This window comes from Saimiri boliviensis, chromosome 6 (assembly GCF_048565385.1).
Source record: "Saimiri boliviensis isolate mSaiBol1 chromosome 6, mSaiBol1.pri, whole genome shotgun sequence".
In the NCBI taxonomy this organism is placed as follows: Eukaryota; Metazoa; Chordata; class Mammalia; order Primates; family Cebidae; genus Saimiri; species Saimiri boliviensis.
Window position 1 is genome coordinate 44,714,178 of NC_133454.1, and position 26,631 is coordinate 44,740,808.

Genomic DNA, 26,631 nt, shown 5'->3' on the forward strand with positions numbered 1-26,631 from the left:
CAGCGTTTATTTAAGTCTCCATAGGTTTGCATCTATACTAGTAATTGACATCTCAGATGGACCGCTGGAGACAAAACACATTTTTATTTTTCTGAATGCTTTTGATTAGGATTTGAAAGAATCTTTTGACCAAAACCAACTTGGGGTTTGGGATGTTTAAATTTTATTTAAAGAAATGCCAACCCTATTTATTTAGTACCAGTCTGGAGAAAAGGAGTTAGAGCAAGAAAGAGCACGTGAATCTGGAGGGGATAAATTACAGCAGGTCCAGTCATCAGGATATCCAATTTTTCAGGCTACAGATTGGGACACATAACCTGGCAAATATGTTTGAAATAATGGAAGTATTATAATAAGGCAGACTGTTTTATATTTTCGCTGTCTCAGAACTTAGAGGAAAGCAATAAGCGTCTCTCTAGGTGTACAGAACAAGGAAACAGAGTGAACCATGTGATTTGAATTCCAAGGAAAACAAAATACTTGCTTCATTGCTGCCTCTGAAATTCCATCGTTCCTAGAGGATTTCAGAGGCAGGAGCCCTACTCTATTGAATAATTATTTAGGGGAGTCACATTATGGCATAATGTCTGCCGGCTTCTCAATTCAATGATTAGGAAATTGATTAGGAGTGATTTCTGGCAAGTTTTATGGACCTGGCCTCCAGATTGCTAATGTTTCAAGGAGGCTAGGAAACAAGTAATTAAGGACATTTGCTGTAGGTTTCTGTGCTGGCTCTTGCTTCTGGGCACATTCTGCACTTGAAAATGAAATGAGAAATTTAAAACCACAATCGACATCTCCTCTGCCATTTTCTAGTTTCTGGCCAAACCCCTGGTTTCTGTCTTTTATGCTCCAGGAAATAAAAATGGACTCCTTAATTACTTGTGGCCCCAAGTTGTTGCTCATGTGTCCATTGAGAGGCATGTTAATTGTTCATACAGGACAGAAATATAAGTCACCAGGATTTTTCAGGGTAGAACCAAATTGTTGTTCATGTAAGATTTCTCAAAATCACTCATAAGAGACTGAAAACATTTTATTTTGAATTTGGAATATGTAAAGAAATTGCTTTAATTGAATTTTCATGTTTTCTGATAAACTTTTAAAAAATCAAATTTGTTTCAAAAATTGCAGATAAATTGTGCCACATTTAGATGTATAGTTCTTGCTTAAAAAATAACATTATCTTCTTCTTATTTCTAATGAGGGAGCATTTTAAAGCATCAGAGTCCTAGTGCTGGAAGGGGCCTAGCAGTCATGATGTTCATCCCCTTCATTTTGTAGGTAAGATGTATACAAAATGTTCAGAGAGTTTGTACTTGCCCCACAGGTAGTTAAAAGTTCAGCAAGATTGGCACCTGGCTTTCCTGATTGTCCGGTGCTCTTTTCACTTTACTATATTGCACTAAAGAACGCATTGGCCAACTGTCTTCCTTACCTTGAAGACCACAGTTTTCAGTACAGCTAGAGGTTGCTATGGCTCTGCCCTGTTGGTACAGTCTTCAAATGACTCCATAGCTTGGCCTGATCATATGGTAGTTCTATTTTTAGTTTTTTGAAAAACCTCCAAACTGTTCTCCATAGTGGTTGTATTAATTTACATTTCTACCAACAGTGTATGAGGCTTCCCTTTTCTCCACACCCTTGCCGGGGTGTTACTGCCTGTCTTTTGGATAAAAGACTGGGGTAAGATGACATGTTATTGTAGTTTTGATTTGCTTTTCTCTGATGTTCAGTGGTGTTGAGCACCGTTTCATATACCTGTATGTCTAGGTATGTCTTTGGTTAGCATTGTAAGTCTTCTTTTGAGAACTGTCTATTCAAATCTTTTGCCAACTTTTTAATTAGATTACATCTTTTTCTATGGAGTTGTCTGAGTACCTTATATATTCTGGTTGTTAATCCTTTGTCAAATAGGTCGTTCGCCAATATTTTCCTCCCATTCTGTGGGTTGTCTCTTTACTTTGTTGATTGCTTCCTTTGCTGTGCAGAAACTTCTTAACTTGGTGTAACTCCATTTTTTCATTTTTGCTATGGTTGCCTGTAGTTTTGAGGTCTTACTCAAGAAATCTTCACCTAGACCAATATCCTGAAGTGTTTCCCCAATATTTTCTTCTAGTAGCTTCATAGTTTTGGGTCTTATATTTAAGTTTTTAAGCCACTTTGATTTGATTTTTGTATATTGCAAGAGATAAGGGTCTAGTTTCATTCTTCTGTACATGGATATCCAGTTTTCCCAGCACCATTTGAAGAGACTGTCCTTTCTCCAATTCATGTTCTTGGCACGTTTGTCAAAAATGAGTTCACCGTAAATGCATGCATTTAGTTCAGGGTTCTCTATTCGGTTCCATTTGTCTATGTGTCTGTTTTTATGCCAGTACCATGCTATTTTGGTTACTATAGCTCTGTAGTATAATTTGAAATCGGGTAATACGATGTCTCTAGTTTTGCTCTTTTTGCTTAGTATAGATTGTGTTTCCATATAAATTTTTGGATTATTATTTTCTATTTTTGTAAGAATATCATTGATATTTTGACAGAGATCACATTGCATCTGTAGATTGCTTTGGGTGGTATGGACATTTTAACAATATCGATTTTTTCAATCCATAAACATGGAATATCTTTCCACTTTTTTGTGTCTCTTCAATTTATTTCATCAGTGTCTTATAGTTTTCATTGTAGAAATATTTCACTTCTTTGGTTAAGTTAATAGGTATGTAATTTCATTTGTGACTATTTGTAAATGAGATTACTTTTTGATTTCTTTTTCATATTATTAATTGCTGGGGCAGATAAATACTGCTGATATTTATATGTCAATTTTTTTAAAAAAATCCTGCAACTTTACTGAGCTTGTTTGTCAGTTCTGCTAGTTTTTTGGTGGAGTCTTCAGGTTTTTCCAAATATAAGCTCATATCATCTGCAAACAAGGCTAATTTGACTTCTTCCTTTCCAATTTGAATGCTCTTTATTTCTTTGTCTTGTCTGATTATTCTAGCTAGAATTTCTAGTAATATGTTGAATAACAGTGGTGAAAGTGGGAATACTTGTCCTGTTCTAGATCTTAGAGGAAAGGTTTTTAGATTTTCTCCATTCAGTATGATACTAGGTATGGGTCTGTCATATGTGGCTTTTATTATGTTGAGGTTTGTTCCTTCTATACTTAGTTATTTTTTAAAATCATGAAGTGATGTTGAATTTTATCAAATGTTTTTTCAGCATCAATTTAAATGATTTTATGGTTTTTGTTCTTCATTTGGTTAACATAATGTAAGGTATCACATTGATTGATTTGCATATGTTGAATTATCCTTACATCCCAGGCATAAATCCTGCTTGGCCATGGTAAATCATCTTTTTAATGTATTCTTGAAGTCAGTTTGCTAGTATTTTGTTGAGAATTTTGGCATCAATATTAATTAGCAATATTGGCCTGTGGTTTTCCTTTTCAGATGTGTCTTTGGTTTTGGTATCAGGATAATACTGGCCTCATAAAAGAGTTTGAAAGTATTCCCCCCACCTCACCTCTGAATTTTTTTTGAATAGTTTGAGTAGGATTTGTATCCTGGGGCATAGGCTTTTCTTTGCTGTGAGACTTTTCATTATGGCTTTGATCTTGTTACTTGTTATTAAGTCTGTTCAGGTTTTGAATTTCTTCCTGGTTCAATCTTGTTATGTTGTATGTGTCTAGGAATTTGTCAACTTTTTCTAGATTTTTCAATTTATTAGCATATAGTTGCTCATAGTAATCACTAGTGATCCTTTGAATTTCTGCAGTATCAGTTGTAATGTCTCCTTTTTAAAAAATCACTGATTTTATTTATTTAGATCTTCTCTTTCTCTCTTTTTAGCTTGTCTGGCTAAATATTTATCAGTTTTGTCTTTTCAAAAAAACAGGGTTTTTTTTTGTTTGTTTCATTGATCTTTTGTATTGTTTTCTTCATTTCAATTTCATTTATTTCTGCTCTGATCTTATGTCTCTTCTACTAATTTTGGATTTGGCTTGCTTTTGCTTTTCTAGTTCTTTAAGATGCATCATTTGAAGTTTTTCTTCTTGTTACATGCAGGCACTTATAAACTTCCTTGTTAATAGTGCTTTTGCTTTATCCCATAGGTTTTGGCATGTTTTGTTTCCATTATCATTTGTTTAAAAATTTTTTCATAAGTGCTCTATTGACCTGCTGATCATTCATATATTTTAAATGTTCATGTATTTATATAGTTTCTAAAATACCTCTTGTTATTGAGTAAGAGTTCTATTCCATTGTGGTCAGAGAAGACATTGGATATTGTTTTAATTTTTCTGAATTTTTAAAAGATGTGTTTTGTGACCTAACATATGGTCTATTCTTGATGATAATCTATGTGCTGAAGAAAAGAATGTGTATTCTGCAACTATTGGGTAAGATAGTCTATAATGATTTGGTCTATGGTGCAGAGTACGTCTGATGTTTCTTTGTGATTTTTTGACTGGAAGACCTGTCTGATGCTGAAAGTGGGGTGTGGAAGCCTCCAGCTATTATTGTATTGGGGTCTATCTCTCTAGCTCTAATAATAGTTGCTTTTTATATCTATGTGCTCTGGTGTTGGGTGCATATATATTTATTTACAATTGTTATATTCTCTTGGTGAATTGACTATTGTTATGATGACCTTCTTTGTCTCTTCTTACAGCTTTTGTTTTAAAATCTATTTTGTCTGATATAAATGTAGCTATTCTTGCTCTTTTTTTGGCTTTCATTGGCATGGAATATCTTTTTTCATTTATTTATTTGCAGTCTATATATGTCTTTATGGATTAAGTATGTTTCTTTTAGGCAACAGATCATGAGTCTAATTTTTCCCTCCATTCAGCCACTCTATGTCTTTTGATTGGAGAATTTTGTTCATCTACATTCAATATTATTATTGATAAATGAGGACTTACCCCTGCCATTTTGTTACTTGTTTTCTGGTTGTCGTGTGGTCTTCTCTTCCTTCTTTCTTTCCTGTTTTCCTTTGAGCAAAGGAGTTTTTCTTTGTGATATGATTTAGTTTCTCAGTTTTAATTTTTTGTGTATCTGTTGTATGGTTTTTGACTTGAGGATACCAGGAGGCTTGCAAATACTATCTTATAGCCCAGTATTTAAACTGGTAACAACTTAGCACTGTTTGTATGAGCAAACAAATAAGCAAAGAGAAAACTAAGAAAGCCTCTATGCCTTAACTTTGTACTCCTGCTTTTTAACTTTTTGTTGTTTCTATTTATATCTTATTATACTGTCTATGTCTTAAAAAGTTGTTGTAGTTATTATTTTTGATTGGTTCATCATTTAGTTTTTCCACTTAAGATGAGAGTAGGTTACATATTGGTGCTACAATGTTATAATATTCTGTGGGGTTTTTTTTTTTTGATGTACTTAATATTATCAGAGAGTTTTGTACATTCAGACAATTTCGTATTGCTCATAAACATTCTTTTTGGTCTGATTAAGTACTCTTACCATTTCTTGTAGGACAGGTCTGATGATGAAATCACTCAGCTTTAGTTTGTCTGGGAAAGTCATTTTTCTCCTTCATGTTTGAAGGATACTTTTTCCAGATGTATCATTCTAGGATAGAAGATTTTTTTCTGCAGCACTTTAAATATGTCATGCCATTTTCTCCTGGTCTGTAAGGTTTCCACTGAAAAGTGTACTGCCAGACATATTGGAGCTCCATTGTATATTATTTGTTTCTTTTCTCTTGCTGCTTTTAGAAACCTTTTTTTATCCTTGTTCTTCAGAAGTTTGAGGTAGTCCTCTTAGGGTTAAATATGCTTGGTGTTCTATAACCTTCTTGTTCTTGGATATTGATATCTTGGTTTGGGAAGTTCTCTATTAATTGTCACTTTGAATAAACTTTCTACCCCTATCTCTTTCTCCACCTTCTCTTTAAGGCCAATAACCCTTATATTTGTCATTTTGAAGTTGTTTTTAGATCACTTAGATGTGCTTTATAATTTTTTATTCTTTTGTCTTCTCTGTGTATTTCTAAATAGCCTGTCATTAGGCTCACCAATTCTTTCTTTTATATGATCAATTATGCTATTAAAAGATTCTGATGTATTCTTCAGAATGCCAGTTGTATTTTTTAGCACCAGAATTTCTCCTTGATTTTTAAAAAATTATTTAAATCTCTTTGTTAAATGTATCTGATAGATTCTGAATTTCTTGTCTGTGTTATCCTTAATTTCTTTGAATTTTGTTGACATAACTCTTTGAATTATCTGCCTGAAAGGTCAGATAATCTCCAGGATTGATCTTGTGTCCGGTTTAGTTAATTTGGTGAGGTCATGTTTTTCTGGATGGTTTTGATGCTAGTAGATGTTTTTTAGTGTCTGGACATTAAAGAATTAGATATTTATGGCAGTCTTCATTGTCTGAACTTGTTTGTACTTCCTCTTCTTGGGAAGGCTTTCTAGAAATTCAAAAAGACTTGTGTGTTGTGATCTAAGCTGTATTTGCTTTAGAGGGTACCCCAAGTCCAGTAATGATACGGTTCTTGCAGACTCATAGAGGTACCCTTGTTTTCTTCCCATACGTTCTCCCAAGTGAATGGAGTAATTTTCCTCTGTTCTTAGCCACCTAGAGCTGGGGATAATGTGACAAAAACACCCCTGGGGCCACCACCCCTAGGACTGTGTTGAGTCAGACCTGAAGCCAGCACAGAATTGGGTCTCTCCAAAGGCCTGTTGTAACTACTCCCTGGTTATGGCCTATGTTTGCTCAAGACCCTGGGGCTGTACCATCAGCAGGTGGCAGAGCCTGCCAGGCCTATGTCCTTCCTTTTAGGGTGGCAAGTTCCCCCACACCCCTCCCCCATGTATGTGTCCAGAGGTGCCATCTGAGAGCTGGAAACTAGAGTCAAAAACCTTGGAAGTCTACCTGGTGTTCTATTGTATAGCAGCTGAGCTGGCACTCAAACCACAAGAGTCCTTCCTGCTCTTCCCCTCTTTTTCCAAAGGCAGAGGAGCCTCATTCTGTGGCCATGGTCAACACAGGCTAATAGAAAGTACTGCCAAACTACCATTGATGTTTCCTTAAATGGGCTCTTGAGTCAGCGTGTGGTGAATGTTGCCTGGCCTTGGGCTCACTATTCAGGACAGCAGGTTCCCCTCTGGCCCAGGGCAAGTCCAGAAATGCTGTTCAAAAGCCAAGCCCTGGAACTAGGGACCCTAAGAGGCCACTTGATGCTCTGTCCCCCAGTGGCTTAGCTGGTACCTAAGGTGAAAGACAAAGTTCCTTTCGCTTTTTCCTCTACTTTTCTCAAGTGGAGGGCATCTTATCCTGTAGCCACTACAGCTGGGAATATTCTGAGTCTCACTTGAAGCCAGCAAGTTTCAGAGTCTCTCCCAAGGACCTGGACATGGTACCTGGGTATCACTGCTAATTATTCAGGGCCCATGGGCTTTTTAATTAGTAGATGATAATCGTGCCAGGACTGTGTCCTTCCCTTCAAGGCAGCAGGTTCCCTTGTGTCCCAGAATGTGTCTAGAAATGTCATCTGAAAGCTGGGCCCTGGTAACAGGGCCTCGTGACTCTGACTGGTACCCTATCCTTCTGTAGCGCAGCTGATATCCAAGGTGCAAGACAAAGCCCTCCTCATTCTTCCCTCTCTTCTCCTCAAATGGAGGAATGGGGTCTCTTTTGGAGCTGTGAGCTGCACAGCCTGGGGTTAGGGAAGGGGTGATGCCAGCACTCAGCCACCTTGGCTGGTGTCTCAGGTAGAGACACTTGTCGCTACCTGTCCCTGTGCCTCACCTGTCCATCGTCTCTGGGTTCAGTTCAGCAGAAGGACTTGCCTAGGGGTTGCAGTCCTTGTGGCCTAGACGGCCTTTAAAGCTTATTTTGAGCCCCAGAGCACCAGAGCCCTCAATGGCAAGGCTTGCAGGAACTCAAGTTTGGACCACTGTGATTGGTGGTTCCCCTATGCCTAGGGCTGATTTAAATGCTCTCTCTGTGGACAGCTGTCAGCTGACTTTGGTTGTGTGTGTGTGTGTGTGTGTGTGTGTGTGTGTGTGTTTAATTGCATTTTATGTTTTGGGGTACATGTGAAAAACATGCAAGATTGTTGCATAGGTGCACACATAGCAGTGTGATTTGCTGCCTTCCTCCCCTTCACTTATATCTGACATTCCTCCTGATGCTATCTCTCCCCACCTCCCCACCCCCGCCCCTCCCCCATTTCCCCCCAACAGACCCCAGTGTGTAGTGCTCCCCTCCCCGTGTCCATGTGTTCTCGTTGTTCAACACCTGCCTATGAGTGAGAATATGCGGTGTTTGATTTTCTGCTTTTGTGTCAGTTTGCTGAGAATGATGGTTTCCAGGTTCATCCATGTCCCTATAAAGGACATGAACTCATCATTTTTGATGGCTGCATAATATTCCATGGTGTATATGTACCACATTTTCCCTGTCCAGTCTATCATCGATGGGCATTTGGGTTGGTTCCAGGTCTTTGCTATTGTAAACAGTGCTGCAATGAACATTCGTGTGCATGTGTCCTTATAGTAGAATGATTTATAATCCTTTGGATATATACCCAGTAATGGGATTGCTGGGTCAAATGCAATTTCTATTTCTAGGTCCTTAAGAAATCACCATACTGTCTTCCACAATGGTTGAACTAATTTACATTCCCACCAACAGTGTAAAAGTGTTCCTATTTCTCCACATCCTCTCCAGTATCTGTTGTCTCCAGATATTTTAATGATCGCCATTCTAACTGGCATGAGATGGTATCTCAATGTAGTTTTGATTTGCATTTCTCTAATGACCAGTGATGATGAGCATTTTTTCATGTTTGTTGGCCTCCTATATGTCTTCTTTTGCAAAGTGTCTGTTCATATCCTTTGCCCACTTTTGAATGGGCTTGTTTGTTTTTTTCTTGTAGATCTGTTTTAGTTCTTTGTAGATTGTGGATATCAGCCCTTTGTCAGATGGGTAGACTGCAAAAATTTTTCCCCATTCTGTTGGTTGCCAATTCACTCTACTGACTGTTTCTTTTGCCGTGCAGAAGCTGTGGAGTTTGATTAGGTCCCATTTGTCTATTTTGGCTTTTGTTGCCAATGCCCTTTTATAACAGGGCAGCACTGAGTTTACAAGTATCACTTCTGTTTGTGTTTTCCCTTTAGTAAAATATCATTACTTACATCTGTAAATATCAATTAAATCAGGCACAGACTGAACTAGAACTGAAATATTCATCATTTTTGGTAGGACCTCAGGAATCACCCTGTTAAACTACTCATTGTAGTCTCACCATTATCAGGGTAGCGCCTCTCTTTCCTTCTCAAGGTAGGCTTGCTTTGGCGGGCATAATGAGGTATTTTTCCTTCTGGAAAGCTGACCCCTGAGCTCAGGTCCCTTGAGTATTTCTGTGGAGGAAAGGACCAGAAATGAATCAAATGGGAACACAGGCATTTGTCTCCACATTTACTTTAATAGCTTCAAGGAAACAATGAGTCAAGATCTTAGGGTGGACATGGTGTCTCACACCTGTAATCTCAGCAGTTTAGGAGGCTGAGGCGGTGGATCATGAGGTCAGAAGATTGAGACCATCCTGGCCAACACAGGATGTATCTCTATTAAAAACACAAAAATTAGCCTGGCATTGTGGCACATGCCTGTAGTCCCAGCTACTTGGGAAGCCGAGGCAGGAGAATTGCTTGAACCCAGGAGGCAGAGGTTACAGTGAGCTGAGATTGTGCCACTACACTCCAGTCTGGGCAACAGGGCGAGACTGGGTCTCAAAAAAAAAAAAAAAAAAACCTAGGTCGGGGTAACTTATAGATGGCCCTCCTTCAGAAGCAGAGCTAAGTTTCTTGTGAGAAGATGACTTGAATCTTTTGTATTCTATGCTGATATGGGTTTAGGTACTTGGTTGGTGGGTTTGGAGGGAGAGTTGGTTCTTGAGCCTTTTCACTCACTCCTCTTCCCCATGGTCTTCCTTTTGGGAGATCTACACATACAAAGAACAAGGACCATATAGGATATGATTATCTGTTTTATTTCAATTAACCTTTCTCTGTAATCTTTTCATAAGTGTATTTTCAAGTAGGGGAAGGGGAGAATACATTGCTTTTACTCTAGCTGTTTTTCCAGGTGTAATAGATAGAATAGATCTAATGCCCTATTTTCAGTTCCAAAAGAGTCTAAGCAGTGAAAGTTCTCTTAACAGTATGATCTACAGTAGCACATGAGAAAATTTTAAGTCCTTGCTTTCAAAACACTTAAGACTCTTAGAGATAACATTAAGAAGCTTCTTCTTGGTATAAGATAATTAATAATAATAAGTTCTTAGAAAATTACATTTTAATGAATATGACAAAGATATATTTACAAACCCCCAAATTCCACATTAATGAAATCTAAATTCATGAGGTTTTACTCTACTCAGTATTATCCATTAAACTTTATTTTATACCCAATTATGAGTTGTTTAAATTCTCTTGACCACACATGAAATCTATCACTGAAGTTTTCACATGAGAAACTTAAATTCTTGGAGGAAATTATAATTTGTCTATATATAATTTCTAATTTGTGTTGTGCTATTTCGGTGTAAGGATAATGACATGAAATAGTAATTGTCCTTTAATAGACAGATGAAGGTAATTATAGTGATTATAAAAGATGCTGGCAAATATTGCAGTAAATGACCTAATTTAGTTCACATTACAGAAACTGTTAAAACTAAAGCATTAAATTATGTGTGCAATATTTATTAAAAATTACACAGCACAAATTCCTTTGATTGATACTTTTATAGAAACCATCTCTCATCTTTAGCAACCCAAATTCATGGTACTTGTTCACAAGTCAATAAATTCTAAAAGTTAGAGCCCAACAATATACTTTTCTTTGCATTTCTTTTCACTTTCTATCACTCTTCTGTCCTCTCTCCCTCTCTTTCTCCCTTCCCTTTTCTTTCCTTGACATCTGTAAGAGTTTGTCTCTTTCTCCATGTGTATTTACACCCGGGAAGTGACATGTCTAAGCCCTTTGTCTTGACAGGGGTAGAGGCATGAAGAAATGGCCACATGGTCAGGGATTAGAGTTTGAAAAGGAAGAAAATCTTCACATCCTTAAAATACTGTGGTCCACAGTTCTTTTCATGCTGCTCTGCTTCCTAGAGATGTAAGCCATTGGATAGCATCAATGGATAAAAAGACAGTTTATTAGAGCTGAAATCATCCTTTCTACATTGATGACAACTTTTTACTTGCAGGATTTCCTTCTTACTGGATCTTTCTGGGAAGTTCTCATTTGCTAGGTTGACTTACTTGGCCCTGGATTCATCTGGAGAGCTTGGCCTGCTTGGCCTTTGTGTCACTTCCCACTCCCTTCTCAGAATTAATGCTACTTTTCAGCAACCCTTGCAAATGCTTTTTCTAAAAATGTTCTCAGCAAAGCAAGAATCCTAATAATTATTCCTTCTGAAGCAGATGGCCTAGTGCCACCTGCTCCCCCTTTCTTCTTCTTTTCCAAGATAAATATTCCTCTTGACCAAACTCTCTTGATTTTGTACTGGCATTTTATAGCATTGTACAAATGATGCAACACTTAAATCACACCTAATTACCATCTCTGCCAGCAGGGATTGCTACCCAGAATGGAAATGGGAGAGACCCAAAAGGAACCAGATGAGAATCATCCATTTGAAAGGGGGAATCAAGTAATTGCAGTTGACCATTTTCTGTTAGGAAAGTCTAGGAACTCAGGCTATCAGTTCTTAACCCACCCGTAGCCTAGTGAGTAATTTATAAAGCCTTCTTCTGACTGGGTTGTTGCAGTAATAATACTATGTGCCTCTATTTGACAGGAACAGTTCTCTAGTTCTATGAAAGGATTCATAGAAGTTGAGAATGATTATGTCAGTGGAGGAGGCTTGGGCAAGGAAGGCCACAGCAAAGATCTTGCAAAGCCACCTATTTCAATGGAGGGAGATGATGCTTTGATTGCAGAGACTGTCCCAATGATCTGGGTTTTTATATTCCTTTATTTAAACAATTACCAACTTGGTTTTATTCCCCAATAATTCTGAGCCAGATTTTCCCCCTTTACTTTAATTTGTAGAAAGCTCAAGAGATGTAAAATAATTTTAAATATTGATTCGAGTCAAATATAATTAGATGTTAAATCTTGCAGAGCATGTTTTAAATAATCTGAAATATAACCTGTGCATCCACAGTGCTAGCAACCCAAAGCCCACAGTTGAGAGTTGGTGAATACATTAATGAATTTCTAAAAATTTCTGGTGTGCCAATGGCATCCTTCTTGTTTCCATGCTGACATAAATGTCATTTAAATGGAGTTTAGGAGCTGTTTAAAAATTAAATGCATCTACTTAATATGCCATTTAGTAATACTATTTTCAGATCTCATGTCTTCACCTATGTTGTCTCCTCTCCCTGGATTGTCTTTTTTCCTTCACCTTTAGAAGCTTTTTTAAATTCACCATCAGCCCTCCTCCCCACAACATACAGTTAACTTTTCCCATACCTGGGCTACTCATGTTTCTTTAACATTGTTGCACTTCAGTTTACTTGTCGGCTTGTCCACATAAGACCATGAGTTCTTGACTTGCTTTCTTAGCACATATATAAAATTGGAAGGCTACAGAGCAGATTACCATGACCTCTGTGAAAGGGTGACACACAAATTTGGGAAGCACTCCATATTTTTTAAAAAGAAGGGGAGTCTCATGGAAGAGAATAAGGAACCCCAAAATAAGACAACATACCTATAACCACTTGATCTTTGACAATTCTGACAGAAACAAGCAATGGGGAAAGGATTCCCTATTTAACAAATAGTGCTGGGATAACTGGCTAGCTATATGCAGAAAATTGAAACTGGACCCCTTCCTTATGCCATGCACAAAAATCAATTCAAAATGGATTAAAGACTTGAGTGTAAAATCCAAAACTATAAAAACCCTAGAAGAAAATCTAGGCAATACAACTTGTAACATAGGCACAGGCAAAGATTTCATGACAAAGATGCCAAAGGCAATTGTAACAAAGGCAAAAATTGACAAACGGGATGTAATTAAACAAAGCTTCTGCACAGGAAAAGAAACTATCATCAGAGTGAACAGATAATCCACAGAATGGGAGCAAATTTTTGTAATCTATTGATCTGACAAAGGTCTAATATCCAGCATCTACAAGAAACTTAAACAAATTTACAAGAAAAGAAAAATCCTGTTAAAGAGTGGGCAAAGGTGTAGTGGCTCACACCCGTAATCCCAGTACTTTGGGAGGCCAAGGTGGGCAGATCATCTGAGGTCAGGAGTTCGAGACCAGTCTGGCTAACATGGTGAAACCCCATCTCTACTATAAATACAAAAATTAGCGGGATGGTGGATGCCTGTGATCCCAGCTACTCGGGAGGCTGAGGCAGGAGAATCGCTTGAACCTGGGAGGTGGAGGTTGCAGTGAGCTGAGATCGCACCATTGCACTCTGGCTTGGGCAACAAGAGTAAAACTCTGTCTCAGAAAAAAGAAAGTGGCAAAGGACATGAACAGATACGTCTCAAGAGAAGACATACATGTGGCCAAGAAACATGAAAAAAACCTCAACATCACTGGTCATTAGAGAAATGTAAATCAAAACCACAGTGAGCTGGCATCTCACACCAGTCAGAATGGCTACTTTTAAAAAGTAAAAAAGCAACAGATGCTGGCAACATTATGGAGAAAGAGGAACACTTTTACACTGTTGGTGGGTGTGCAAATTAGTTCAACCATTGTGGAAGACAGTGTGGTGATTCCTCAAGGACCTAGAGGCAGAAATACCATTTGACTCAGCAATGCCATTACTGGGTATAGAACCAAAGGAATAGAAAAAGTTCTATGATAAAAATACATGTACATGTATGTTCACTGCAGCACTATTCACAATAGCAAAGACATGGAATCACCCTAAATGACCATCAATGATAGACTAGATAAATAAAATGTGGTACATATACACCATGGAATACTATGCAACCATAAAAAGAAACGAGATTATGTCCTTTGCAGGAATGTGAATGGAGCTGGACGCCATTATCCTTAGCAAATTAATGCAGGAACAGAAAAGCAAATACCACATGTTCTCACTTATAAATTGAAGTTGAATGTTGAGAACACATGGGCACATGGGAACTACACACACTGGGGCCCACTGGAGAGTGGGAGGTGAGAGGAGGGAGAGCATCAGGAAGAATAGCTAATGGATACTGGGCTTAATACCTAGGTGATGTGGTGATCTGTGCAGCAAACCCCATGACACACGTTTAGCTATGTAACAAACATGAGCATCCTGTACATGTAGCCCTGAACGTAAAAGCTGGAAATTTTAAAAAGTCAAACTTACAGAAAGAAAGAAGGTAATTCCCTGCCCTAAGTGGCTGTGTGTTTTTGTTTTAGTAATCACCACATCCTCAGTGCCCATCACAATGCTGGGCACACGGTAGGTACCAAGTAGATACCACTGCATTGAGAATAGCGGTGTTGCTGCTTAGTTCACCCTGTCCGCCTTTCATTGCTTTCTGGAAGGAAAGTGTTACCTTACAACAATATTGCCCTGTTAGGATTTGAGCTTTTTAGGTACAGGGTGTTGCTATCTTTAGGGTCACCATGACCACCTGGGCTGGAAAAACAATCTCTTAAAGATGTCAGATGGATCTGACACAGAAATTGACATCCATGTTCTTATACCCGGGTAAAGGGATTGAGCACATTACCATTATGCTTCAATAAAGCATTCTTTTTTCCCATTTGAAAGAATAAAAGTGGTTGTTGAAATCTTTGTGGAATGTAGCAAAAAGTAAAATTTCATAAAAAGTAAAAAACTGAAATGGTTTAAATTGTCACTGAAAACCATCAAAATCCTATCTTAAAAATTACAATTATTTTATATTTTATAATATTTGATACATAAAATATCTTACACATTTCCCATTAAATGTTAATAAATGCCATAAACATAATATTCAGCTTATAGAACTAGAACATTAAAAATACAGTTTCATCTATCTATATGCTTTATCTTCACCCCAGACCTCCATCTCTACTTTCAAGTAACTTTTCTTTTGAATTTTGGGTTTATCACTCCCATCTGTTTGATTTTAAACAACAGTGAGATGCAGCTTAATTGTCACTTGCCACTCACTGATACGGTTTTGATATGAGTCTGCAAGCAATTGATTTATTATGGTCTCTGTGCAGTCAAACCTCTCTGCTAATGTTAATCTGTATTTGCAGCGAGTCCTCAGTGCTAGCATCACTGTCTGCCTCTACCTCAGATCATCAGGCACTGGATTCACACAAGGAACCGACAACCTAGACCCCTCACATGCACAGCTGACAATAGGGCTTGCACTCCTATGAGAATCTAATGCTACCACTGATCTGACAATAGCAGAGCTCGGGTGATAATGCAAGTGATGGAGAGCAGCTGTAAATACGGATAAAGCTTCTTCCTTGCTCACCCACTGCCCACCTCCTGCTGTGCAGCCTGGTTCCTAATAGGCTATGGACCAGTACTGGCCCATGGCCCAGTGGTTAAGGACCCCTGGCCTAAAGAATGGGAAAAAATATTTGCAAACTAATTTTAATACACACTCTCTCTCTCTCTCTCTCTCTCTCTCTCTCTCTCTCTCTCTCTCTTTCTGTTTCTTAAAATCTGGGTATTGGAAGACAGTCCAGAAACTCAGGCAATGACTAATGAAACATTCTTACTTAGATCCTAAAGCAAGGAGATATAAAAATTCAGTAGGAGAAAATATCATACTGCTGACTGAATAGGACTTGTCAAGAAGATGCTGATATATCACACAGACACCATGGAATACTACCTAGCTATAAAAATAATAAGATTATGTCTTTTGCAGCAACATGGATGGAACTGGAGGCCATTATCCTCAATGAAATAACTCAAAAACAGGAAGTCAAATATCACATGTTCGTACCTGAAAGTGGGAGCTACACAGTGGGTACCCATGGATACACAGAATAGAGTAATAGACATAGGAGACTCCAAAAGGTGGGAGGGTGGGAGACGGAGGAAGGTTAAAAGTTACCTGTTGGGTACAAGGTTCACTATTCAGGTGACAGGTACACTGGAAGCTCAGACTTGTATGATGCAATACATGCATGTAAGAAACTGCCCTTGTACACCCTAAATAAATAAATAAATATACATTTTTAAAAAGTCTGTTGATATTAGTGAGGGCACTCTGCTTCTGAGATGGAAGTGAGGGATTCCATTGACACTAATGTAGTCCCTGTAAAGCTGAAGACCTGGCACCCTCAAATGACAAACACCCAGTGTATCAAAGTGAAAACATTGCTAGTTGCCTTGCCATGTTTTTGCAGCAGATCTAGGGACTGCTTCGACAAGCAAGCTGATTAGCTATAGGCAAGACTACATAGACTGAAAAAGAAGACTTTTATCTTCCCAGGATTAGTTTAAACCTTTCTCTGTAGTCTTTAGTGAGAATTAAAAAAAAAAAAAAACAACCAAACCAAACCAAACCAAAACAAAAAACCCAAAAACAACAAAGGGAGAAATTCATTACCTATCCATTCAACCTATACAAAGGGACTTACCAGTAGATGCACATTCATTCACAAGGAGAAGCCTTAAGTACTCAGGGACTTAAGTTGAAAGAATAAGCTGGCTGAGGCTTCTGGAAGATGGATGTTTGCTCCCAAATTTGTGGCTAACAGGTTTTGGCTAGACTCACTCTGGGCTCATGGGTAGCCTCAGAGTTCACTGGGGACAACTTCAACAGTGCTTTGGATGTAGTGGAGATCTCCTATATCCAACAGATCTCCACCCAGCTGGGTTTGTAATTAGCTAGGATGCCTGGTGGTTCAACTGGTAATAAAAGCCACCAATATTTTTGAAGCATTTACTTTGTGCCAGGTACCGTTCTAAGCCCTCTATGTGTGGAACCAACTTCCTTGTCACTGCGATCCTATGTCATAGGACTTAGGCACTACTATAATCATCCTCATTTTGCATCTGAGAAACCACTGCCCAAAGAGGACAAGTCACTTGCCTAAGGTCTCGCAGCTTGTGTCTGGAAATGTAGTAATGGTATCTAGGCCATCTCTTTGGAGCTTGCACATGTAAGAACAGGGCTGGTCTGGTTTCCCAGCAGGGTCAGAGGGGTTTGGAGGAAGTATCCATATTCCCAGCTTGTTCCTTTGAATGGTTTCATGGACTGAATTGTTTGGACAAATTTATATGTTGAAGTCCTAACCTCCAGATTCTCTGAATGTGACAGTATTTGGAGATAGAGTTTTAGTTTTATTATTTTAAAATTTTATTTTATTTTGAGATGGAGTTTTGCTCTTGTTGCCCAGGCTGGAGTGCAATGGTGTGATCTCAGCTCATCACAACCTCTGCCTCTTGGGTTCAAGCAATTCTCCTGCCTTAGCCTCCCGAGTAGCTAGGATTACAGGCATGCACCACTATACCAGGCTAATTTTGTATTTTTAGTAGAGATGGAGTTTCTCCATTTCATGTTGGTCAAGCTGGTCTTGAATTCCCAGCCTCAGGTTATGTGTCTACCTCGGTCTCCCAAAGTGCTGGGATTATAGGCACGAGTATCTGTACCCAGCCTGGAGATAGTTTTTAAAGAGATAATTAAATTGAAAAGACATCATGAGGGCAGGGCCTAATGAGTCCTATCAGCAAACTCAACTACAAGGGCAGGAACCAACCTTACCCTGGTGTCCTTACAAGAAGAAAAAATTTGGAAATGGACATGTACCGAGGAAAGACTATGTGAGGATGCATCAAGGATGTGGCCATCTACAAGCCGAGGAGAGAGGCTTCTGCAGAAATCAACCCTGCCAACAACTGGATCTTGGTCTCAGCCTCCAGAACTGTGAGAAAATAAATTTCTGCTGTTTAAACTACTCTGTCTGTGATACTCTTATGGCAGGTCTAGCACTGACAGATAGTCAAAGGTGTTCATTGTTGTGTCCACTTCTGTTTTCCTAGATGGTATTGCTAAGGAGCTGAGCATCTCTGTCCATCTGGTCTGGACTGAGGGACCAGGCATTTTTCCCTTTGTTGGGTGGCTATGGTCAACAGAGCCCTCTCCCTTTCTGTTCTGCAGCCCGCTGACCTCTGGCTGTGACTGGATTTATAGATCCTTGTTAAATCATTATCTAATGCAACATATTAAACTACAGTAAGCTCTCTGAGAAAGACGTGTTACTGAAGACTTCTGGGTCTTTCTTTTGTAACTTATGGCTTCTTAGAGACAGAAATAAAAGGTGTGAACAGGCATCTCTTGAAGGCTGAAGGCTGGGAGATCACATAGGTGGTTGAAATTCACATTAAATCCCTCCTGAACTTCACTCCCCAACACAGGGCAGCCCAAAGAGAAAAGAGAAAGCTCTTAGATCCTCCTGATAGAGGCTGCATCCTTAACACTGAAGATTTCCTTCCCCCAAGCTCATTAGTATATATGGAAAATTAGAAAATCCAATTAAAACAAGATCCCAAATGGCGTTGTCTTAATGTGTGTGAGCTTGATATCAGGTAGGCCTGAGGAGATGGGATCTAAATTCTATTCTGTTTGCCTTCTTATGTGAACATTGCTGCTTTATTTCACATACCAAAATATCTCTTATAGATTTCTAGCATGGAAAACAGTGTACTGCGAAAGTGGAGGCAATTTGTAGTTTATTGTCTCTTCACTTTGGCCATAGAGGAGAAAATGTACACACACACACACACACACAGAATTAATTGATATCCACTTAAATATCTCTTTTAAACCACACAGATTTCAAAACCCACCCCTCATCCTTGGTTCTGATTCTGGAGCAGAATTGTTTGTTTGGCTTCATCACTTCCAAGTTAGTTTGGGGGTGTTTATGCTGTGTGATTAGCTTGTGCTGAAAGGTGGCACATCCTGGAGGCAATCAGATAAGTATTCCGAGCTTCCAGTGTGCTGTGCAGAGGAAGTTATCAAAGAAGCAGGAGGTAAGGTTGGTTTCTGCCCTTATAGTTGAGTTTGCTGACAGGATTCACTGACTGGAAATAATGAGAGAGCTGCAGGATGCTACCTGTGTGATCCTAACCCCAGCTGAAGGGGCAGTGCAGCCAAGAGGGCTGGCAGGGCTGGCAGACAACACCTCTCGAAGAGTCTGCTGCTTGCAGCAACCCCTTGTTCCTAGGAACCACCACCCGCCATCCACAGGGTCACAAGGTGACACTACAGGTATACCTTGGAAGCCATGTGCTGGCTCTAGCAGTGACAAAGATGGATGCCTGAGCAAAACTGAGCCAACTGGCTTTTTTCCAGCGAGTCTGTGAAACTGATCCTGAGAACTCAGAAGGTGCAGGGGCTACCTTCTACCATGGGGTAGAGAAACAGGGAGAGCCAATCTATGGAGACACAGGGGAATGATGCTGGTGTTCAGGCAGAAGCTGCTCATGGCCATTCTCAGTTCTGCTCTTGAGTTCTGTGAGAGATGGCCCTTTATCTTCTTACTAAACTCTTTTTGACATATGCTGCTCCATTTGGTTCCTGTAGCTTGCAAATCAAGATTTCTAATTAAGGCAACTGGCTCATCAGACAAGAAGGTCCATTAGGACTGGGGTGAGGGGTTTATGGGGAATCCCATCAAATGAAAACCCAGTATTATAGGGCAAGAGAGACTTGTCTAGACTCCCCTGGTGAGAAGGGACCCAGAGTCTAGAGTATTTTCTAACTGAGTTTATAAGGAAGGACTGATCTTTTGTGTGACTGGCTTATGGGAAACATGAACAATTATTCTTGGCTTTTGTCTGTCTTAGCACAACAATCACTGCCATTGTCTGTGAACTTAAGGTAGAAATATTACTTTGATAAGCTTCCAGACACCTTCTTTAGTTTATTCTGTGGAACCACATATAGAAATTGTCATTTTCCCCCTGTCACAACTGTAGAAACACAAAACTGAAAATATACAGAAAAATACAAAGAAGAAAAAAAAATCACTGAAATTCTACATATGGAGACAACCAGTTTAAATCTTTTCTTACCGATAAAAAACATTTAGCCTGTAGCTATCTGTCTAGGTAGCTTTATGTTGCTAAATATCTAACTAGCTAAACATCTACCTATCTAGCTAGGTAGTCAACTCTATTTATATTACATGTTTTCTTAATCAAAATGTAATCATGTGGTACATGCTGTTTGAGGATCTAACCTTTCTCCCTTTGCAACATATCATTAACATTTTCCCTATCATAAAGATATTCTATTACAGCATCATTTTAATGAATGTATTATAGTTCTTTATAAGAATATACTATTAGCTATTTCTCCAGTCTCAAATATAAATAATATTAATTAAGCATCTTTATCAGAGAATCATCATACATGGTGATTTCTAAAGAAAATAATATGCTTAAAAAACTACATGAGACAATGGTAAACTACAAAACCCAATGTTTGCCAGATTACCTCTCAAAATGATTATACTGTTTATCTTTTCCATGAACAATTTATGAAAAGCACCCATTCCCCAAACTCTTGCCAACATCTTGTGCAGGCTTTTGTGCAAAGAAACCCATTTCTATCATTTACTGTAATAGTTGTTAATTTGCCCAAATTTTTTAGTTTCTCTTAGCCTCATTTCTTAGTCTGCTAAGTAAAGAAAAATAAATCCTTTCTAGGATTATTGTAAAGGTCAAAGAAGATAATTTCTGCACAACATTTAGCACTGTACTTGGCACACAGAAAACATCCAGTGACTATCTAGAAGAGACAGAAGAGTAAATGGCCAAGAATATGGTTTTGGAGTCCAAGTATCTGGATTAAAATTGTGTCCTCAGCACTGACTAGTTGTACGAACCTGGTATGTCACTTACCTCTCTGTGACTCATTCCCTTATCTGTAAAATTTCAAAAATAATAATAGTAACTTCCTCACAGTTACTTATTGGGAAGATTAATGAATTAATTCATGTCAAGTTCTTAGAAGACAATCTGGCTCATTGTTAACAATGAAAATTAGCTGTTGCTAGAAATATATATATATATATGTGTATATATATGTATATATATATAAAATACTTTAAAAATATGTTTAATGTTTTGTTTAATTTACAATTATTTGATTACTAGTAAGTTTACATAGTTTGAGAAATTATGTGTATTAGTTACTTGCATTTATTTTGCAAATGCCCATTCATGTTCACTGACCATTTTTTAATTGGCATGTTCATTTATTTTCTTTGAGATTTCTAAGACACTTTATGTATAAAATACATAAGAACTGTTTTTTCATATATGCTGCAAATATTTCTCTTGATTTAATTCTTGTCTTTTACTTTTCTTGCCTACTAAGAAATTGAAACATGGCATGCCTCAGTGGAAAAAGATTCAGAATTCCTGCATCTGCAGGGTTTCCCTCATGGAAATTACAACTTAGTAAAGAAAATGAGTCATATACAAATGGAGATAAAACAAGTAATGAGAGGCAACAGAGTAAACACTAAATAAGTAGTGTCAATAATAATGGTGAGAGTTGTCCACCTTTGCAAGAAGCTGGTTCCACTGTTGTGCAGTTCAGATGAGCGATTTTTGTATCCTGGAGTTGGTGAGTAGTGTTTACCCTTGAAGTGTCTGTTAATGAGTGATGTTTACCCTTGAAGCAATGTGAAGTTTGGATCAGAAGATGATTTAAAGCTATGAGACTATCCAGGAGAATGTTGTCATAATCTGGGAATGAGGAGGTGAGGAGCTTAATTAGGATATGACCTAAGAACCTTAATGGCAGACGAATCTTGAAAATGTAGTTCCCAGTCTTCTAGCCCTTTGAAACAGGTAGAGAGCATACTCCCTGTCTCAAGGAGACATCTTTCAACTGTTGTCCTAATAATCCTGTACTTACTACTCACCTCGAATTGATCCCACTCTTCATGCATCTGTTTCCCTCTGGGATTATGAGCTTCTTGGGAGTGGAAGTTACCCCATTTCTCTTTGTATCTTCAGCACCAAGCACAGAGCCTGCTTCAGAGTGTTCAGTAATGACTCCTGAATACACAGATGACCCTGCCAGAATCACTGATTTAGCATGGGAAGATTACATTGTTTGTGAACATAGAGCAAGGAGCCAGAGGAAGGAAGGACAGCAGGAGAGACTGGAGATAGAGGAAACAGATGGGAGGTAGGAGAGATGGGAATTAGAGAGGGAGATACGGGAGATGGTGGGTAGAGTGGGAGATAGATGGGGGAGGTGGAAGGTATGGGTAAGTAGAGATAAGAGATAGAGAGGAGAGATGGGAGATGGGAGGAGGTGGGAGATAAAGGGGGAGGTGGGAGATAGAAGGGAGAGGAGATGGGACTGTGTATAAAAATGAGATGCTGGAGGAGATAAGAGTGAATGGGATCAAGGGCAGGTGGAAGTATTAGTCTTGGCAGAAAAGCAGGACACATCTCAGATATGACAGTGAAGGAAGTTCTGGAGATATTTTAAGGACAGGTAGGAAAGCTGAAGGAGTTTACATTAAATTATATAATCTTCATAGTGAAAGTAAAACTACCTATAGAAAGTGAGGTGACACATTTGGAATTAAGGCTAAGGAAACAGGAGCGGCTGCTCTGGGCAATGCCATTCACAGAGAGCGCCAAGAGAGCTGTATGAAAGAGTTCTAGCAAGAGGGAGGGCCCTGCTAGGATTAGTATTTGCTCTTAGTAGTTTGTATGTGATCTTACATTGAAAGGAGCTCAGGGTTATTTTATCATTCTATTTCCATATTTTAGGATAGCTAGATTTTCTGGAGAAAGTCTTGGAAAAGAGAGGTCATTACTTAGCTGTGGAAGGGTCACATTTGGGTAGCAAAAGAGGTCCTAGGATGGCAGCGAATGCATTGTCAAAGTGAGATGTGGGCAGATGGTCCCTGAGATGGGTGATGGATGGGGAAGCTAACACAGGTGAGGAAATGGAGATCACAAGAAGCTGGAGAGGTGGAGTAAAGGACCAGGAATGGAGACGCTGACAATTTATAGACATGGCGTGCTGTTTTGCGGCTGTATAGATCCATGAAGACAGCTGTGGAATTCCTGTTACTCTGCAGTTTCCTGTGATTGAGTAGAGATTGGGGTCACTAGCTTTGCAGAGAAACTCAGAGATTAAATCTTCTGAGCCTCAATTTGGGAGTAGTGGTTATCGCCCATGCACATCAAAAGGCTACAGTGAGAATTCTATGTGAAAATGTATACAAGTGCATAGTATGCAATAAATATTTAATAATGATGCTACTATTAGTTTTCCCATAGGGAAACTTATAACTGCATGATGGTTCTGAAGAGCTAAAGGCAGAAACCCATGGGTTGTTATGAGTGCGGTGGAGTCTGACCCATTTGGACACATCTGTGAGCATAGGCAGAGGAAGTAGGAGGGAGGGGTATATGGTCTCGTGGCAAGTTGTAGGGACTAGGAGGCAGGAAAGGGCGACATGTTAGCAAAAGAAGGGCCAGCACATCCTGGCAGCTCTGGAAGATATTGGAGAGGGAGGCATGGTGGTGGGCACCAGGCTGGGTGTAGATTAAGTCCATCTCTGAGAAATCTATTAACACAATGTGGTAGAAGGAGCAGAGGCCTGAGTTCATAAGACGAAGAATTGACTGAGGCCTGCTTCTTCCACCTAAACCAGCCAAGGGCTGTGTGGCCTTGGGGAAGCCGCAAGAGGAGGAATGTGAAAGTGGTTTGTAGCCTGTTAGGTGCTGTGTGGTGTTGGGATGGGGGCCGTCGAGGATAGCCTTGGGACGGTTAGACATGAATGCATTCACACAGGGAGCATTATGCACCAACATGCGAATGAGTCTGATGACACTGACTTTGATGTAATTAAAAAATAGGCTTGGCCGGGCACGGTGGCTCAAGCCTGTAATCCCAGCACTTTGGGAGGCCGAGGCGGGTGGATCACGAGGGCAAGAGATCGAGACCATCCTGGTCAACATGGTGAAACCCCGTCTCTACTAAAAATACAAAACATTAGCTGGGCATGGTGGTGCGTGCCTGTAGTCCCAGCTACTCAGGAGGCTGAGGCAGGAGAATTGCTTGAACCCAGGAGGCGGAGGTTGCGGTGAGCCGAGATCGCGCCATTGCACTCCAGCCTGGGTAACAAGAGCGAAACTCCCGTCTCAAAAAAACAAAAACAAACAAACAAACAAACAAAAAAATAGGCTTAATTGTAAAAAATTTAATGAAGGTAAATTTTTTTAGAGCTGGTTTAGATTCAGAGCAAAATTGAGCTACAGATACAGTGATGTCCCATATACTCCCATATGTTCTTACTCCACCTGTGCTCAGCCTCCCCTATTACCAGTATCCCCCACTACGCTTGCTATAATTAAGGAACTTCCATTGACACATCATTATCACCCAGAATCCATAGTTTACGTTGGGGCCCAGTATTGGCATTATACATTCTACGGATTTTGATAAATGTGCAATGGCAGGTGTCTACCATTATAGTATGCAGAGTAGTTTCACTTCTCTAAAACTCCTCTGTGCTTTACCCCTTCATCCCTTCTCCCTGCTAACCCTTGGCAAGTACTGATCTTTTCACTGTCTCCATAGTGTTGCCTTTTCTAGAATGTCACAGAGTTGGAATAATATTAATAGTATGTGGCAGCCTGTTTTAGAGTTTGCAGAGGACTTTCATAACTACAGCAACCCTATGAGGCAGGTCTTTTTATCCCCATTCAATAGAGAAGGATGCTGAGGCTCTGAAGTTTGAAGTACTTGGCTGGAGATCCCATAGCAGGGGAAGCATGAAAGCATGGCCTTATCTTGGGTCTTCGAATTCCCTTCCTGCAATCATAGCCTTCCTTGGGGGAGGAGGAGAAGGCTATGGTGACTTATCATTGTCCTGTTTTTGCAAAGCCTTTTTCTGTAGCCCTGTATTTTTTCTTCTTTTCCAAGGAGACGGTGTATTCTGAATATGATTTTTCTTCTGCCACTGTTTCAGCCAGAGATCGGATTTTCTATTTGCTCTAAAGCTCCATTTGAAATGCTGCTGTCTCCTTTTCTGTCAGATCAGTCCTGAAAGATACTCCTGCCTGGCTGGATCCTCATGCCTACCCCTGGCCACTCACTTTCTGTTTCTCCCCATCTCATCTCTGTCAGTGATGGATCCTCATTTCAGCCAGGGCACCTTCCTTGGAAAGTGATGTTCTTTGTCCTTTCATTGCTTGCATTTCCTTCTGAATAGCCAGCTCTCAACCCCCAGCGTTCTCCTTTTAGATGTGTTATCTTGTGATTCGTTATGTTTAGCCAGGCTGTTTCATAAATGAATTCTACAGAGGGACAGACAGATTCTATAAAAACCATGATTCTGTTTTGCAACCACGAGTGGCTGACAGTGGGGGACATTGAGGTAGCACCTTCTGAGCTGGGGTTCGGGGCAGAGAGCATCTGTATAGCAAGGCTGCCTGTGTGCAAGAGGGAAGTGAGCATGGACTCAGGGAGCTGAGATACATTTTTGGCTTCATTACCCCTGGGTGGTTAAGGGTCTAGGCCTGCCTTCAGCAAAAAAGAGAGTGGAAGTTTACCTTCCACTCCTGCTCTCTTTCTCTAAGGCTGTCCTTCTGCTTCAGAGGCAAATGACTGACTGCTCAGTGTCCTGGCGAAGGCTTGACCAGATCACAGATGGTCGCAGACTTGGCAAAGTCTCCTGTGCCCTTTACATGGCACAGAAACAATGGTGGCAGTGGCAAACACTGGGTGTTTAAGTGGTTTCCTGTGTGGACAAATGACCAGAGTTCAAGGGAGCCTCCTTGATGTGTTGGTTCTGCAGAAAACCCTGAGAACTTTGCACAACTCCAGGGGATAACCTCTCCCCACCACCTGTAACAACTGAGACGGAATTTCCTGGCACTACATTAAAGGGTACCTCTGCATTGGATTTAAGTTGATTTGAAGTACATGCAGAATTATGGTACTAATGCATATCTCAGTTTATAGACCAAATTTAAGCCTGCTACGTCTTATAGCTGAATACAAAACCTTCTAGAGCCTTGGCCAGTCTCGTCCCTAGACACACCCTGTTCCAGCTCTACTTTTCAATATGGCCAAGCAGCTTGCACTTCCAACCAGAACTGCTTTTCTACCTTAGTACTTTTGCTTGGGGTGCTGAAGAAGATGCTTCTAAAACAAAGCCACTTATATATAGGTTAGTGTGTTTCAAACTGTGTGATATTGCTTCTTTCAGTGTTGATCACTAGGAAGAATCATGTGACACAGACACCATTGACCAGCATCCTTGAAGTGGCCTGGCATGAGAGCCGTCTGCCCAGGAGGGTCACTCTATAATGGCTGGGCCTTGCCAGTGGATTCTTTTTCTTGGTGAGTTCAAATGCAATAAACAGAATCAGCAGATAGCAGGACAGGAAGAAGCCAAGACATACAAGGAAAAGATGGTAGACAGAAGCTCAGTGGCAATAAACACCATAAATAAGCAGAAATAGGAGGGAAGGAGACCCCAAAACAAAGAAAGCATCTTTTACTAGAAACATGGGAATAGCAAAGCAGAGGGGAGAGAGAGAGAGAGAGAGAGAGAGAGAGAGAGAGGATGAGAAAGGCAGAGAGAGAGAG

At 39.7% G+C, this 26,631-nt stretch overlaps 1 protein-coding gene and 1 non-coding gene across 2 annotated transcripts in view; both read left to right on the forward strand.

Annotated features, from left to right (window-relative positions):
- Positions 1 to 26,631, forward strand: part of DDX10 (DEAD-box helicase 10) — a 791,862-nt gene that overhangs the window by 331,346 nt on the left and 433,885 nt on the right. The window lies entirely within an intron of this gene.
- Positions 12,609 to 12,710, forward strand: LOC120364771 (U6 spliceosomal RNA). The gene has a single exon (XR_005579917.1). It is a non-coding gene; the product is annotated as a U6 spliceosomal RNA (small nuclear RNA).